This window comes from Rousettus aegyptiacus, unplaced genomic scaffold, assembly GCF_014176215.1.
Source record: "Rousettus aegyptiacus isolate mRouAeg1 unplaced genomic scaffold, mRouAeg1.p scaffold_m13_p_2, whole genome shotgun sequence".
NCBI classification, from domain to species: domain Eukaryota; kingdom Metazoa; phylum Chordata; class Mammalia; order Chiroptera; family Pteropodidae; genus Rousettus; species Rousettus aegyptiacus.
In genome coordinates this window covers 113,586,444-113,596,360 of record NW_023416295.1, presented here as the reverse complement: position 1 = coordinate 113,596,360, position 9,917 = coordinate 113,586,444, and positions in this window count along the sequence as shown.

Sequence of the window (9,917 nt, the reverse complement as noted above, 5' to 3'; positions counted from 1 at the left end):
TAAAATATATATTTCTAGAAATATGTAGTTAAATATATATATAGTCTTTATTTACCTATATGCATTTTTTCATAGCTTATAGCTTATACCAAAATAATATGAAAACTCTGGTTACATTTACTTTTAAGTTTATGAGGTGAATGCGAATACCCTTTTTAGAATCTACTCTGAATTCTACTCTTTAAGAAATTGTTTTTAGTATCCCATAGTAGATGATTATCTGAGGTATTCTATTCCTCTGTTTCATCTGGATAATGCTTGTATTTCATTGTTCTTTAATATTTTATAAGCTTTCTTTCTTCATCAGATCTAGAGTCATATATTTGGAACATTCTTGCCTCTACTTAAGATCCACTTATGGAATATTAGATTTCTCAGTTCTACAGCTAAAAAGAGGGTGCATATGCTTTGCTGTTCATGTATTTTTCATTTATATGACATACTCATCTAGTGAGCAGTTTTATTGTCCAGGGGGATCTTCTAACTCAAAACCTGTTTTTCGGATATGTTTACCTATTAATGAATTTAAAATTTAAATCCCCTTCTCCCACTGGTACCAAGAGTGGAGTAATTTCTGAGCCAACCTACCTTGAACTACTTGTGGTAAGGACATTCTCTAAGTTACAAGGTGTTGCCGGCATCTTCCTTCTCTTCCCAAATAGGAAAAAGATGTTTTAAGTGTATTTTTAAATAAGACAATAATAAATCATTTTCCAGTTAAAGAAATCTAAGAATTTGGAGTATAAGGGTGTTAGGTGAGAAAAGGCAACTTTTTTTGTAATGTTTGTCTGACTTCAGGAAATTAAGAGAAATTCTCAGAGGATACGTTCAGCAAAATGGAGGGAATTAAGAGAAGCCGGAGAGCACAGAGGTTAGCTTTTATCCTCGGGCCAGGGAACCTTGGTGACAAGGGTGACAGGAAACAAAAGCCTTGTGGGCCTGAGGTTAGATTATAGATTCTCAGGAAAATCCAGCTTCCACAGGAGGTGAACTAGGAAAAATCCACCTTGTGAGGACCCATGTCTGTCTTATCCTTGACTGCAAGAGAAGAGAAGAAGAAAACATTGCTGGAAAGACTCTTTAATCACACAACCTGGATTCATACCATCTCCTTGGTCTGAAAAAGCTGCTGTAAATATATTTTAGGTAATCTTAGATTGGTAGTGGGCAATACCTCCAACAGAAGTAAAGGAAAATCCTTTCTGGAGGAATGAATTCATTTTGTAATTGAGGCTCAAAGAATTACCACAGGTATAGAGCTAAATATCATGTAATAAAAAAAAAAAAAGAAAAAAATTACCAACACAGGAATATTTCTGGCCTTAGAAAAACTCAAAAGTGAAAGATATAGGTGTCATTTTAGACTATATATTATAAGAATACATGAGACAAAAGATTAGAATAAATGATATATTTAGGTTTTATAATTCTACAAATACATATTTTAGGGTAGACTTTATGCATGCATAATAGTAAATCTTTTTCATTCATTTCTTCTCATTTAATATTAGTTCAGTATCAAAAATATATCTATAGAGCTATTTCTGCTGCCAACAGTCTTCCTTGAGCTATGATATATTTGGAAAATATTCCTCTCTTGATAATCCATGATTTTTTAAATTAATATTTACCAAATTTGGACATCCACCAATAGATAAAGATCATTACCCATTACAGCCTTACACCACAAAATGAATTTTAGAAACATGTTTGAAACCATTAAAAAAATAAGTATAATTTTGTGATAAGCTTTAATCTTCTGTACTTTTACAGAATAAACTGCTTATAGACACTATTTTTAAGGAGAAATACATAGCTGCATATGTTTGTCTAGAATTTTTCCATTGGAAACGTAATAGACAAAATATTTACAAATATAGTTATCAGATCTCTAGAAGAAATAGGGAATGACAATGAACGATGAATTGTTTCATAATAAAACTCTATCACATTTTTAAATATGCGGATGATATGTATGTCTTTCAAGAACATACATTATCAACCAGATCTGAAAAATAACCTAAATTTTAGAAAATTATAAAAGAAAAATATGTTATGAAATATTTTATTATCGACCTCCAATTTTCTCATAGAAATAAATTTAAGAAACATATTTTTTCACCCACATTGAACTGCTTATCCTTTAGAAATTACATACATGCTTTTTTTGAAAATCATTACTACTAATTTATTGATTAAATTTTTATCAAAGAAACAGGCTCTGTGATGTGACTTCCTCTGGTCTTGGATATTTACACATCTCCATTCTTTTCAATTTTGCTTAATTCTTATTTGGCAGCATCCTTTATTTTTACATATTTTCCTCCTTAATGCATATTTAATAAATTGAAAAATTGATCATTCTGATACTTTTGGAGGTTGAATGAAGATCATTGGATGTTTTTTTGTGAAGAAACTGTTTGGATTAATAAGTTGGCTAGACCGACCTAACAGTTGTGAGGCAATTGCTAAATTTAGTTAGAAATATTGGAATCATTTGTTTGATTTTAATGTCTCAGAGAATTTGAAAAAAAAAAATTATAACTCTGCTAATGGCTTTTATTACAAAGACAATAATTAGGGTTTGTTTTGTTTTGTTTTTTAATGAATCATGTAATGGTTAATTTTATGTAAATTTAACTAGGTCAAGTGATGCTAAGATATTTGATTAAACATTATTTTTATTTTTGGATGTCACTGTGATGGTATTTCTAGAAGAGATTAGCATTTGAATCAGTATACCTAGTAAAGCAGATGGCCCCCCTAATGTTGGTATGCAGCATCAAATCTTTTTAGGGCTAGAGTAGAACAAAAATGTAGAGGAAGGAATTGGTACAGCCACTATGGAAAACAGTATGAAAGTTCCTCCAAAAACTAAGACTCAACCTACCATATGATGCATCAATCCCTCTACTGGGTATTTACCCCAAAGACTGGAAAACTCACATCCAAAAAGACATTTGCACACCCATGTTCATAGCAGCATTATTCACAGTGGCCAGGACATGGTAGCAACCCAAGTGTCCTATAATAGATAATTGGCTAAAGAAGCTGTGGTACATATATACAATGGAATATCACTCAGCCATAAGACAAGATGAAATACTGCCATTTGCGACAACCTGGGTGGATCTCGAGATAATCATGCTAAGCGGAATAAGCCAGATGGAAAAAGTTGAAAATCACATGGTATCACTTATATGTGGGATACAAACCTAAAAGCAACAAGTGAGCAGGACAAACAAACAGAGACTCATGGACATTGACTGTAGGGTAGTGGTTACTAGTGGGTGGGGGAGGAGAGGAGAAGTTAGATGGGGTTAAAGGGGTCAAATATAGGGTTTAGAGGGAGGGTGAAGTGAGTGAAGTGATCAAATATATGGTAGCTGAAGGAAATTGGACTTTGGGTGGTAAATACACAATAGAATATACAGATATCAAATGATAATGTACACCTGAAAATTATATAATTGTATCAACCAATGTTACCCCAATAAATGTTTTTTAAAAATGTGGAAGAAAGAGGAATTCTCTCTCTGATTGCTGAGTTGAGACATCCAGGGTATTGATCTCCTGCCTCGGACTGGAACTTAAACCATCTGCATTCCAACTTCTCATGCTTTTAAACTTGCTAGAAGTTACAACACTTGTTATCCTGGTTTTCAGGTCTTTGGATTCAGACTGAAACTACACTACTAGTTTTCCTAGGTCTCTCCAGCATGCAGAGGGCGATTGCGGAACTTCTCAGCCTCCATAATCCTGCAAACCAGTTCTTTAGAGATTTTAAAATACTTTACATGATTAATAGCCAAAAGTTAGAAATATTAGTCAAAATTCTTTAAAATAATGGCTTTGTTACTTTTTTTTTTAAATAATAATCTCTTAAAGGTATTGCTGTGCTAATAAGATCATGTTTTTAAAGTTTCTAGTACAACGCCTGCTTATTTAATAGGTTATTTTGGGGTGAAGAAAGTTTTTTCTTCTATCCTCCTAGATTCTTTGGCTGATCTAAAAATTAAATTGACATAAGACAGATTAACAGGAGAAAAAATTAATTTTGTACAGAGCCTCATAAAAATATGAGACCCAAGGGCAATTCGGGCAGTTGAGGTTTATATGCCCTCCTGAGCTAAGAAACGAGATAGAGGTCCACAACTTCAAAGAGAAGTAGGATATTCACAGGACAATAAAAAGAGCAGATGTTTAGTAATTAGATGTTTGTCCTGCTGTACAGACAGGTCATTCAGGTGAAAGTTATCTCTGGTAATAGCTATCTCCCTGAACCAGGCCTGCTATCTAAATTCCAGATCTTGATTGCCAAAGTGGCAGGCATATTTTGAGGTCATATATTCTGCTCCCCTCCAATTTGAATGAATGGATATGTAAAACATTAAATTGTATCTGGAACTAGGAATTTACATTTGCTAAACAATTAATGAATATAAAAATAGAACACTATTTTTTCTTTGTAGAATTGCTTGTCTTCTCGTTTCTTCTTTGATTACACATTTTTTAAGGCCCGGAAATTTCCTTTAATACGCAAACATTGGATGTCTTTTTGTCAGTTAATAGTTTCCTCTTCTTTGTCCTTGTTAACATTAAAAACAAACTTCCTTATAGAATTTCTCATAATTTTATTAAAATTATTTCTGCTCAGCTTTTTTTATGCTAGGTTATGAGGTACTAGATATCAGAATAGGCAGCTTTATATACTAAGTAGTAATTGTGTGATAATGACTGGTTGACTGGTTGAATTAATGAATGAATACATGATTTGATGATGAATAAATAAATGAAGTAAAATTTTTCCTGGAGTCTCTTTCCTACCCTCATTTTTTGCTTCTCACTCTGCCAGGCATGAACTGTGTATCCTAAGCAACTCATGCCACATACAGATTTTGTGGAGAGGAGGTCTGATAGTTTGGCTCTCTTAAATGTTTCTATTCCCCTCGTCTTGTTCATAAACTTTTGTTCAGAAGAAGACACAGCATGATCATCAATGAAATGAGATTGTCTTTATGCATTTGAAAGAATTCATTATGTTTTGAAGAGAATTAACAGAAGATAAATTTGATGATGATTTCGTGTAAATTTCTTAACCAAATCAAATCTCTTTCTTAGTTGAATTCATGTATAAACCTTGTGTTTTGAAAAGATATTAACCTCATATTAATACAGGCCTTGTGGTTTACTTTTTAATATATTCTACACTACACTTAATCCAATGTGAGGAAATCAGTATGTAAACTTGAGTAATTGGGTAATCAAACTTTTTCATTTCAGAATTAATTAAAATACAAAATACCCCTCTAGGATTTGATAATTTTGTTAATGAGAATTTGATGAGGAAATGAGAGAGCATTGAGGGTGTCTTCTAAATCACTTATACAATTATCTTCATCATAAACACTTTGTATACAATTTAATATACTCATCTTGGTAAGGGCTAAAACAGTTTTGTAAAATGAATTTTAAAAATTTTAAGTAGAGATGCAATGTTTTAAAGATGAGCTATACTCACCTAGATCAGTCAAAAATGCTTAACCAGTTTGGTCTTCATTAATTTGAAAAAAGGACCTGAAGTCTCACAGACAGAAAGTAAAATAGCAATTTAAAAAATATATTAATTATGATTTAATAACAAATTTTGTTCATGTATCTGGATAACATATAAAGCAGAAATGCATTTGACCTTATGTTTTTACACATAAATGCACTTTTAATTATGGTAATATCATCCTTTTAAACAAATTCTTTCTAGAACCATTCAGTTGAATAAAATTATTTTAAAAACTTTAATAGCACTAACTGAAGGTCAGTGGTTCCAAATAGATATTAATGTTAAGGCAAGGTTTGTGATTGTGTTTTCCCTTTGGGCATGGCACCAGGGCAATACATCCCAAATTTGTAAGTGTGCAATTTGCATTTTAAAATAAGCCAATGAGACTTGTTTCATTATATAAAGGCTATAATTACTAAATTTTAGAAATGTTCTTCTAATGCTGCTGAAATCTACTTAGAATACAATAGAGAAAAAACACATGGATATATCATTCAAAAAAACAAAATAAAAATAAAATATTTGTCTCATCTCTCTAAACCAGTTAAATAATAATCAAAATTTTAAAAAATAACTATAGTTATATACCTTTTAGGAAGAATTCTCACTAGAGTTTCATTTCCTTTATGCTATAGTAAAACTACACTACCTATTTACAGGAGTAGTATTAACAAATAAAGTCATAACTTACTTTTAAAAGACATTAGTGAGAAAGATAACATTTTAGGTAATAATGTAAAATAAAGTAACAGATGCTTATTAAAAAGAAAAGTTTGAAGTACAAAAGCATTCGAGCAGTCAGTAGAGTCACTCATAGAGAGCAGGTGTACATACTTTTTGGTCTATTTCATTCCAGTGTTTTCTTTTAATTTTTTTTTGGACTTTGTTTTAAATTCATTTGTTTCTCCAGGTGCTACTAGAGAAAAATACTTTTATCAAAAATATCTAACATGTAAATTATGTCCCTTCTAGAGATATTCAGTTCAGATTAATAGGACACTGAGAATTTGTGAATTAAAATATGTATTAAATATTTTCCAAAATGTAAAATACAGAGAACTAATTTAACAGCTTTCAAGAGCTCATGTTACTTCAATTAAATATGCTTAGAAAAATTGTTTGTTTTTTACTGAAATATTTATAATTAAATCTACAAGTTTTTTGAAAATTATTTTAACATTTCACATCCAGGTTTTGTTTTTAACAAAATGTCAATATTCTTTCAATGTAACAACTTATTTATATATTAAACTTTTAAAAAAATAGTTTTCCAGAGGGTAGTTAGGCCATTGTTTAAGTAGTATTCTTCTGTTAATGAATATATTACCTCAAATTTTTTATTATATATAACACGTTGATAGAAATCTTAATGATCACCACTTACAATTACTTTTTAGGCTAGCCAGTTGAATTATTATATGAAGATATGTAAAATTTTGATATTAAACATATTAATTTTCCAAGTGCTTCCCAAAATATGTTTAGTTATTCTGCCACAAGGAATAAGAATGTTTGTCTTGCAGCATTTTTAGTTATCTATTTTTTTAAATTTTAACCATGATTTTTTCAAAGAATGTATATATAAAACCAATTCAATTTAATATATTCTAAATTTTTACCTTAAATACTTTTTCCAAGTTGAGTATAAAATATCTCTATTTTTAAGATGGCACTGAGAATTCTTTGACAAATTATTTAGGTTTCCTGGGTATTATTAAATTCCCTATTAATATTTTATCTATTTTGCTAATAATAGATTTTCTTTAGTTATTTTAATATGATGTATACTAATGTGAATTCTATATTATATGTTTAAAATATATTTCCAAGTCTTTGACTTATCTTTTTATTATTTTATCTGCAAAGAACATTATATATTTCTGCATCTTATTGTGAATAGTCCATATTTTCTTCAGAAAAGTTTAAATCTTATAAATTTTACCTATCTAGTCAGTCGATATTAATTTATGTTTATTGCATGAGGTAGTAATTCTTATTTATTTTTTCAAATGGATATTTGTTGAGAAAGGCAGTAATAGAGAGCATAGTCTCTGGACCCCTGCATGGCCACATAAGAATGTGCTTTGGAAGAAGAATATTTCCTTATAAAGACACAAAGAACCCTCACAGACAGCACAGGGTCTATCTCTGTTTTGGGATATCTTTCTTCTGGACTCGATGTGTGATGTGTGCTTCTTTGTGCTCCTTAAGTGTGTGTACCATATGTCACCTGGCCGACTCCACTGCTATAACTGTTCCCAGCAAGGAAGGTACACGCAGACCATCTCTTTACTCGTCTGCAAGAGGAGACCCTCTGGCCATAGGGACCAATACTCATTGTTGATTCTGACCTTGCTCTCTTTTCTCTGTGTACTTGTGTGAGCTATGTCTTTCTTCGAAATCCTGCTGCCTGCAAACTAGGGAGTAAGTTAATATCGGAGACTACTGCTCCAGGTAGCAGACATTAGTATGCTATTTGTTATGCTGCTGGAGATATACAGACATGATAATAGGTGTCACCTGCTCAACAAGATTCACTGATTGAAGTTTTATTTAGTGATTCGGTCATCTCTTCATTTATTTGTATTATTTCCAATATGGTCTACTAAGTTCCTTTGGAGCTCTTAGCCTGTATCTAGGCTTCTTACTCTGTTCCATTGCCATATTTATTTTTGTAAAGATAACAGCCTTAATTGCTATAATTTTTAATAATATTTCTGTTTTATAGAAAGAGTTTTATCTTCTTAATCAGACTCCAAATTTAGACTGAGGTAAATGTGAAGATATGGAAAAGGGGAGGATATTGATTAATATTTTTACTATTATAAAAAAGTTTAATAGTAAATTTACTATTTGTTTCTTGGCTCTGGCTATCTTAAATGAAGGTTATAAACAAATTATAAAAAGATGCCTTCTGTGATCAGATTAATTATAAAAGAGTACCCCGCTCCTTTCAAAAGACAATTTCAAAAAATGTACTCCTTCAAATGAGGCAACTCTGTACCATGTTACAAAGTCTTGGTGCACTATATAAGATATTTTCTACCTTCCTTTTTCATATCCCCCCTCCGATTTACTGCATCGCCTCTGGCTACATACAGCTATAGAGGGGTTATAAAAGAAAGGGATGTCCTGGATGGAAAAAACTCTTACTTGACCAATGCACTTGTCATCTACTGGCTTCCTCTAGATAGGATAGATGGTCAGATGCTAATCTTCTTTTGTTGGGGTACATTTGTGAATTTTTCAAGGCCACTCTCAGGGACATTTGACTCTCCTCAGTCTCTATTTTCTTAGAGTCACCTTTTTCTAGCTAGGAAATCTGCTTCAGTGAAACACTGAAAATACTTGAGTCCATGGATCCAATTGACTATCTGGCAAATAAATTTAAACTGGCTTTTCACAGTGTTTCTGAAAGATCGGTGTGCTTCCATTACAGTTCTCTGAAATAGTCTTCTTTGTGGCTAAAACCAGGGGTGTCAAGACAATGGTTTTCTGCCTGAAAAGTACCTTGTTGTCTGTCAGTGTTTATTTGAAAGGCTCACTTTTTTTGTGGTGATGGTGAAAATCACCAACATCCCAAGTTATGATATTGGAGAGTGAAAGAGGGGTTGCACAGCACTTCGGCAACTCTCGTCAAATATTCTTTATCAATTATCCTGCCCAATGATGCCCTCCTCTTTTCACACTCTAGAGTGGTGCTTTCCAATCGAGCTTTCTGATGTTGTAGAAATGTTCTCTGTGCTGTCCAGTGTGGCTGTCACTAACCACACATAGCTTTTGAGCACTTGAAATGCAGTTGGTATGACTAAAAAACAAATTTAATTTTTTTTAACAATTATAATTAAAATTAAATTTTCCACATTTATAATGGCAGCCACAATAAAAAGAAAAGCCCTGGCGTCCTCTTTTGGGCTAAGGGACGCAGACTCCTTTTGCATGCTATGACTAACTTGTCTTGCTTTAGAAATACTTTGTCTTACTTTAGAAAGTGAGAGAACTTAGAAACTATTATCTTCAGTTTTGGGGTTCCAGAAATTTTAAATGGTAAAAGTCCTTACTAATATCCTTACCCAAATTTTATTAAATAACTTTCTGAATTGATTGAAATAGTCATATATATTTTTTCTCTGCTTTTTTCTTAATGTGTTTTTATATATAGATAAATTTTCTAAAGTAAACTAGCCTTGGTTTCTAGGGGCAAACCCTATTATTGATTCAATATTTTAATACATTGGTAAATTTGATTTGTTTGGGATTTATGCATCTGTTCATGAACAATAAAGATTTATAACTTTATTTTCTTGTACTCTCCTTGATTACTTTCGAATTTAGAGTATTTCATCTTCATTAAATT